This window comes from Oratosquilla oratoria, chromosome 5 (genome assembly GCF_046742065.1).
Source record: "Oratosquilla oratoria isolate Oo_2021 chromosome 5, ASM4674206v1, whole genome shotgun sequence".
Classification (NCBI taxonomy): Eukaryota; Metazoa; Arthropoda; class Malacostraca; order Stomatopoda; family Squillidae; genus Oratosquilla; species Oratosquilla oratoria.
In genome coordinates this window covers 77451557-77459056 of record NC_134781.1, presented here as the reverse complement: position 1 = coordinate 77459056, position 7500 = coordinate 77451557, and positions in this window count along the sequence as shown.

Genomic DNA, 7500 nt, shown 5'->3' with positions numbered 1-7500 from the left:
GTCATTCTAGGAAATGACTTAGTGGGTGGGAAGATGTGTCCCACACCTACATGGGAGAGAAGAGAGAGAGAAAGGTCTAAGGACCAAGTGAGGCCAATAAAGGTCTCAAGAGGGGAAGGCTGTGGAAATCCTAAATGTAAGGACAGTCTGAATCCCGAGGGAAGAATCCCTAGTGAAAATACTCAAGTCGAGACAGAGGTGGACTTGAGGTTCCTGTTCCGTGAGGAACGAGGCAGCGAGTCGGAAGTGTTTGACCTGACTCACCTGTTTATGGGAGAGAAGAAGGGAGATGGAAAGAGTCTAAATGACTCACACAGAAAGGGAGAGAAGAAAGGAGAGAAGTGGAGTCTAAGTGGCTCACACAGAAAGGGAGAGAAGACAGGAGAGAAATGGAGTCTAAGTGACTCAAACAGAAAGGGAGAGAAGAAAGGAGATAAATGGAGTCTAAGTGACTCACACAGAAAGGGAGAGAAGAAAGGAGAGAAGTGGAGTCTAAGTGGCTCACACAGAAAGGGAGAGAAGAAAGGAGAGAAGTGGAGTCTAAGTGGCTCACACAGAAAGGGAGAGAAGAAAGGAGAGAAGTGGAGTCTAAGTGGCTCACACAGAAAGGGAGAGAAGACAGGAGAGAAATGGAGTCTAAGTGACTCAAACAGAAAGGGAGAGAAGAAAGGAGATAAATGGAGTCTAAGTGACTCACACAGAAAGGGAGAGAAGAAAGGAGAGAAGTGGAGTCTAAGTGGCTCAAACAGAAAGGGAGAGAAGAAAGGAGAGAAGTGGAGTCTAAGTGGCTCACACAGAAAGGGAGAGAAGAAAGGAGAGAAATGGAGTCTAAGTGACTCAAACAGAAAGGTAGAGAAGAAAGGAGATAAATGGAGTCTAAGCGACTCACACAGAATGGGTGAGAAGAAAGGAGAAAAGAGTCCTAATGACTCACAAAGAATTGGAGAGAAGGAGGGAGAAACAAGGGGTCCCAGTGTCTTACAGGGAATGGGAGAGAAGGAGGTGGAGGCCATGATCCCCCGTGGCTTACAGAGAGTTGGCTCCGATTTGAGAGAGCGGAAGGAAGGAGTGGTGAGTGAGAGTGAGTTGTCAAAGGAATACTATTTGGAGTCGGGAGTACTATTCCGCAAGTGGGTGGATAGTACCTGCCCTACTGATGACGCAGGATGGTCTGATAGACGACAAATAGTGTTGCCGAAGGTCTACAGGGAAGGAGTTATGCGATTAGGGCATGATAATTCCTTTGCAGGACATAAAGGTGATCCAAGAGTGATGAAGTCGGTGGAGGCAGTGAGAAGTAGGTTGACCTCGTGTTGGCAGAGTGTTCAAGAGCGAGTGAAGGCGAAAGTGCGAGAGTTTAGACGAGGAGCGAGGTTCAGCGACCCGTACGACGTGACAAAACGAGTGAGGGAACTGAACAAAGTGGTTGTCACTCCGGGTAGGAGACGGAAGCAGCAGTTGTGTCACCTCGGTGTGTGGAAAGCGTACCAGGAGAGAGACAAGAGTGATGTGGGTGTGTCTGGCGGTAGTGTGCATGCCGTCTCCATCGGGCCTGAGGAAGACGAGGACTCGACCTTCCCCACCTTTGAGATGACGTGGAAGGCGAATGCAGAGGTGTGGCCACAGGTGGTGAGCCAGCTGGGTCATCTTTCGGCTGAGCAGCGAGAGGACCTACTGGAGTTGCAGAGACGATACCAGGAGAGCTTTCGGGATGGCCCTGAAAGGACCCACCTGACGCTGCATGACGTGGACGGGAAGATGCGACGCCCATCAAGCAAGCCCCGTATCGTGTGAACCCGCAATAAGTGACTATCATTGAGGAAGGAACAAAGTTCCAGTGGACAAAGACTTATAATTCCGTTGTGCTTAAACTAAGAGTGTCAAAGAAAAGGGTATGCCATCAATGATCTTAGCAATTAAGTATTTTGTTGTGCATGTCCATGTTGGTGCCCAGGTAACGGTTCTCACAGACCACCATCCCTTGAAGTACCTTAACAAGTTTAAAGATAAGAACCTCCGCTTAACCAGATGGAGTTTGTTTTTGCAGGAGTATCATTTAGATGTTCGTCATGTACGAGGGAAGACAATGTGGTAGCCGATTGCCTGTCGATATTGTAAGTATGTTCTCCCTCAAGTAAACACAAAAAAAAAAAAAAAAAAAAAAAAAAAAAAAAAAAAAAAAAAAAAAAAAAAAAAAAAAAAAAAAAAAATCTTTTCAAGATTTTTTTTTTTTTAACCTTAAAGAGGGAGGTGTCACATATATTCCCATATATGTAAGGTGGGGATAGTATAACTTTGGATAACGGCGCCCCGTGATAACGTGGGCATCAGATTACAGGACGAGTACTGAGGAGGACGCGTGGGAAGGAAAACCTACTCAATGGAGTATTTGTTCTAACACTCAGCCTAGAACGAAGGAGAACGTTTTTAGTTAATTGACCAATGAGGTTCAACCACCATAGACGCAATTCCTATGGGCCAATCAGAGGGTTTTTTGAAGAAGAACCAGGGCGACTTGGGCGTGTCAGAATCAGTTTGAGGGTAGAGGGGAAAGTGTAAAGGTGTTGCCACCTCGAAGGGGTCGTCGGCTGAAGTAAGTCCTCTGTACTCCCCCTGTATTAGTCATAAGACCTTTTAACTCAGCTAGTAACACCACTAGTGCTTCATGTAGTGGTGTTAAATGTTTATAGTAGTGACTTAGACAGTGTTTTTCGTTGGTAAAGTATTAATTAATTAATTAATCTTCTTTCACCCCCGTTAAAAGTTTTCGAGCGGGAATCTTCTGTTTTGAAATATATTTACTCATTTGAATGTAAACTTATTTACACACTTGAAGTTTAGTGATTGTAATCCTTCATGTAATCCTGTTGAGTTTTAATGAATAGTGTTAAACGTTATTCTGTGCGTTTCATTTTTCTTGATTTTCTTGATTTTAATAAAATCAAGTGGCGACCTTGTAATTTCTATTGGAGTTATCCCAAAGACATGGGGTCTTGGGAACTCAGTCACCCATTCACTCTTACTACGTGTTACGAGTCTGACAACTTTACAATTTCTATTTGAGTTATCCCAAAGACATGGGGTCTTGGGAACTCCTTTCACATACATAATCTATTGCAAGTCATATAGGTGAGCGATATTCGTAACAATATATATATATATACAAATATATATATATATATATTATATATATATATATATATTATATGTATATATATATATATATATATATATATATATATATATATATATATATAAAGGATTACAAAGAAGGAGCATTCATAACTATGTAGGATGCGAAAAAATACAATAAATGATGAATGAATAAACAAATAATAATTATAACTTCATAAATGATAATAAACAAAATGAAAAAATGCATAGGTATAGTTAAATGATAAACAAACAGGAAAATAGTGAATAATGATAAATTGACAGAAAAAGAAATTAAAACCGAGCAAATAATAATAAACAAACAGACAAATAATAACAAGCAACGAGACAAATAGAATAAAATAAATGACAGGCATTACAGCATCTTGCTTAAGTGTTTATCTATTCTAAACGAATCTTAAAGCTTCGAACTGAACTACATTGCACTGCCTTTACGGAAAGTTTATTCCATTCATTAACTACACGGTTGGCAATTTTGTTTCTACCCACTTCCAAATCAAATCTATTTCCTAACAGTCTGAGACCATTATTTCTAATAGGATTTTGTTTCAATGTGAAAATTTTGTCCCTTTTGATGTTGTCAATTCCCTTTAGAATCTCGTGAGTCTATATATACATATACATTCGTAAGACATGTCTCACGAATGGTGATTTTGTTATAAGAACCCCCGCGCTTTCTCCCTAGTGCTGAAAAATTATTTGTCTGGCAAGTCTGGGACTCTGTCAAAAACTAATGTTGTGTACAGATTTAATTGTAATTATGGAGACCGCGCGCTCTACAATTGTGCATACATTGAGTATACGACCTGTAGTCTCAGCCGTCGCAATGCCTACTGCCCCAACTCCCCCTTCCCCTCCCCCTTCCCCTCCCCCTCCTCTGAGACGTTCAGCTCGGGTCAGGTACACGGCCCACATACCATTGTAAGCCTTTCCATATATATGAAAAGACGTCGCCTTGTTCAGTCTGTGAAAATGTAGTTCTATGCCTGTTCAATTGTGTTGTTTTGAATTGCAATTTATTATTTTGAGAATGACTCCTTGACGTCGAAACGTCAAATTGTGTGTCATTAAAATAGATAACTTTGGACGGCTAGTTTATGCTTATCCTCCCAAAGTCAGAACTGTAGTGAGAAAAATTGAATATATATATATATATATATATATTTATATATATATATATGTATATACATATATATGTATATATATATATATATATATATATATATATATATGTATATATACTGAAATTATAGAATTGAATAAACACCAAGCAAATACATTTCTGCTCTTATTTAATGCTTAGCGTTATTCAAATTTACCTAATATGTTATAGTTACCTAGATTTATATTTCAGATTACATACAAAATTAATCAAACATGCCACGAACCAAAGGAGCAGTAGAGCTATCAGAATTTCAGCGAGGTCTTATTGTGGGTCAACATGAGGGTGGACTTAGTCAACGCAAAATATCTGAAAATCTGCCAATACCCCTTTCTACTGTTAATAGAGTGATCGTACCATTCACCAGAGAGGGCAAGAAGGGCACAAAACCTCATTCTGGTTGTCCCGGGCCCTCAGAAATAACCTTGCCTCTTGTCAAAAGAAATGTTGAATAGGATGCACGTTACAAGGCCTCTGACATAGCAGCACAAGCTGATGTCAGTCCCAGAACAACTGTCAGGTATCTCCACAAGCTGGGTTACTATGGCACAACTGCAAGAAGGAAACCACTCCTTTGTCCAGCCAATATCAAACGTAGCAAGGATTGGGCTGTTGAGATGGTGGAGAGAAATGTGGCCTTTGGAGCACTGTCATTTTCTCTGATGATTCACGATTCGCATTATTTTCTGACAGTGGAAGGGTGTGGGTCTGGAGACTCTGTAGGCAAGAGTTTTACCTCAAAAGACTGTAGAAAACAGCGAAACATGGGGGCATATAAATAATGGTGTGGGGTACAATTTGGAATGATGGTCGATCAGAGCTTGTGGAGTGTCAAGGAAACATCAATTCAGGCAAATATTTTTCTATATTAAAGGGAGGACTCATTCCAATATTCTCCAGTGGTAGAATAAGTAAAAATGTCTTCCTATTTATGGAAGATGGAGCGCCTTGCCACACTGCTCAAGCAACACAAAATTGATTGAGCCAAAATGGTATCAGGAAACTTCCATGGCCAAGTCAGTTCCCGAATATGAACCCTATTGAACACCTTTGGGGCATATTAGACCGACAACTTCACTTCGCAAAAAGGACAGGAAGCCATCCTCAAAGTCCGAACTCCTAAGATTACTACGGGAAACATGGCAAGAAATCCCTCAAGATGATATTCGTGAACAAACGTTACTCCCATATTCAAAAAAGGTGACAAAAAGAAAACAAATAACTATAGGCCTATAAGTTTGACTTCAATCGTAGGAAAAATAATGGAAACTATCATCAGAGATGCTATCGAACATCATTTAAAAAGTAACCATTTGATAAATGATAGCCAGCATGGTTTCAGACGGAAACGTTCTTGCGTGACTAACTTACTCGAATTCTACAACACAGTTATCTCGAATTATGACAAAAGAAACAATATAGATTTGATATATCTAGACTTTGCAAAAGGTTTTGATACCGTCCCACACGAAAGACTACTAACTAAATTAGCTTCGCACGGAATAAGTGGTAGCCTATTAAGTTGGACTAGTAATTGGTTGAATGATCGAAAACAGAGAGTTGTTTTAAATGGAAAAACTTCTAGATGGAAAAATGTTACAAGTGGAGTTCCTCAGGGTTCCGTTCTTGGGCCACTTCTATTCATAGTATATATAAATGATATAGACCATGGACTAAAATCTACTGTCTCCAAATTTGCTGACGATACAAAACTGTGCGGAATGGCAAATGATCACTTAAACCAATTAGATATTCAAGAAGATTTAGATAAATTACAGCAATGGTCAAAAAAGTGGCTAATGAAATTTAACACAAGTAAATGCAAGGTAATGCACATAGGTAAAAATAACAGTAAGTACGATTACAAGTAATTTGGAAATTCGTTAACAAAAGTGGATAGTGAAAAGGATCTCGGCGTGATTATCAGTAACGATCTCAAATCATCCAAGCAGTCTATTTCAGCCTCTGAGAAAGCAAATAAGATTCTGGGACTGATTGCGCGATCTTTTGATTTCAAAAGTCCATCACTCATTAACAAGCTATATAAATCGTTAGTTCGTCCACATTTGGAATATGCTGTTTCCGTATGGTCACCGAATCTCATTAAAGACATTGACAGACTGGAAAAAAGTACAACGGCGAGCCACAAAACTGATTCCAAATATAAAAAATAAATCATACGAAAATCGACTAAAACATATGAATCTGTTTTCCCTAAAAAAGCGTAGACTCAGAGGCGACTTGATACAGGTCTTTAAAATTCTAAAGGGTATTGACAACATCAATAGGGACAAAATTTTCACTTTGAATGAGAATCAGACAAGAAACAATGGTCTCAAACTGTCCGGAAATAAATTCAATTTGGAAGTGGGGAGAAACATCTTTGCCAACGGTGTAGTTAATTAATGGAATAAACTTCCTGCACAGGCAGTGCAATGTACAAGCTTTAAGAATCATCTAGATAAACACCTAAGCAAGATGCTGTCATGATTATCATTTATTTTATATTATTTATTCTTGTTTTGTTATCATTTGTCTGTTTGATTTTCATTTATTATTAGTTATATGTCAATTTATTATTATTTACTATTTACCTGTTTGTTTATTACTTAACTATACCTATGCATTTATTTATGTATTTTATTTGTTATTTACATTATTATAGTTTTTATTTATTAATTTATTATTATTATTATTATTTTTTTTTTTTTTTTTTTTTTTTTTAGCATCCGACCTAGATATGGATCAAAAGGTCTGTCGGCATGCTCCGCCTTTGTAATCCTTTGTAATCACTAGCATGCATAAAAGGGTCCTTGCATTTAAAAAAGCAAAGGGGCTGTCAGCAAAGTATTAGTTATTCACATTGTGACCATTTATAAGCACTTTAATTTCGATTTACGTTTTGACTTCTTGTTCTCATTTCTCATTTTATATTATTTATTTATTTTTCTATTCCTTTTATTCTGATTTAATATAATTTTATTATACTTATTTAATTTTATATATATATTCCACTTTTTCTATTTTTCTTTAATTTTTTCTTACGTTTTACTTATTATTGTTGTTCATCCTTTCTAGTTTCTTTTCTTATTTTATTCATATTTTTCAATTGTTGTTTTTCATTTCTTAATTTGTTTTTGTGAACATTTTTCGTGCATCTTGTA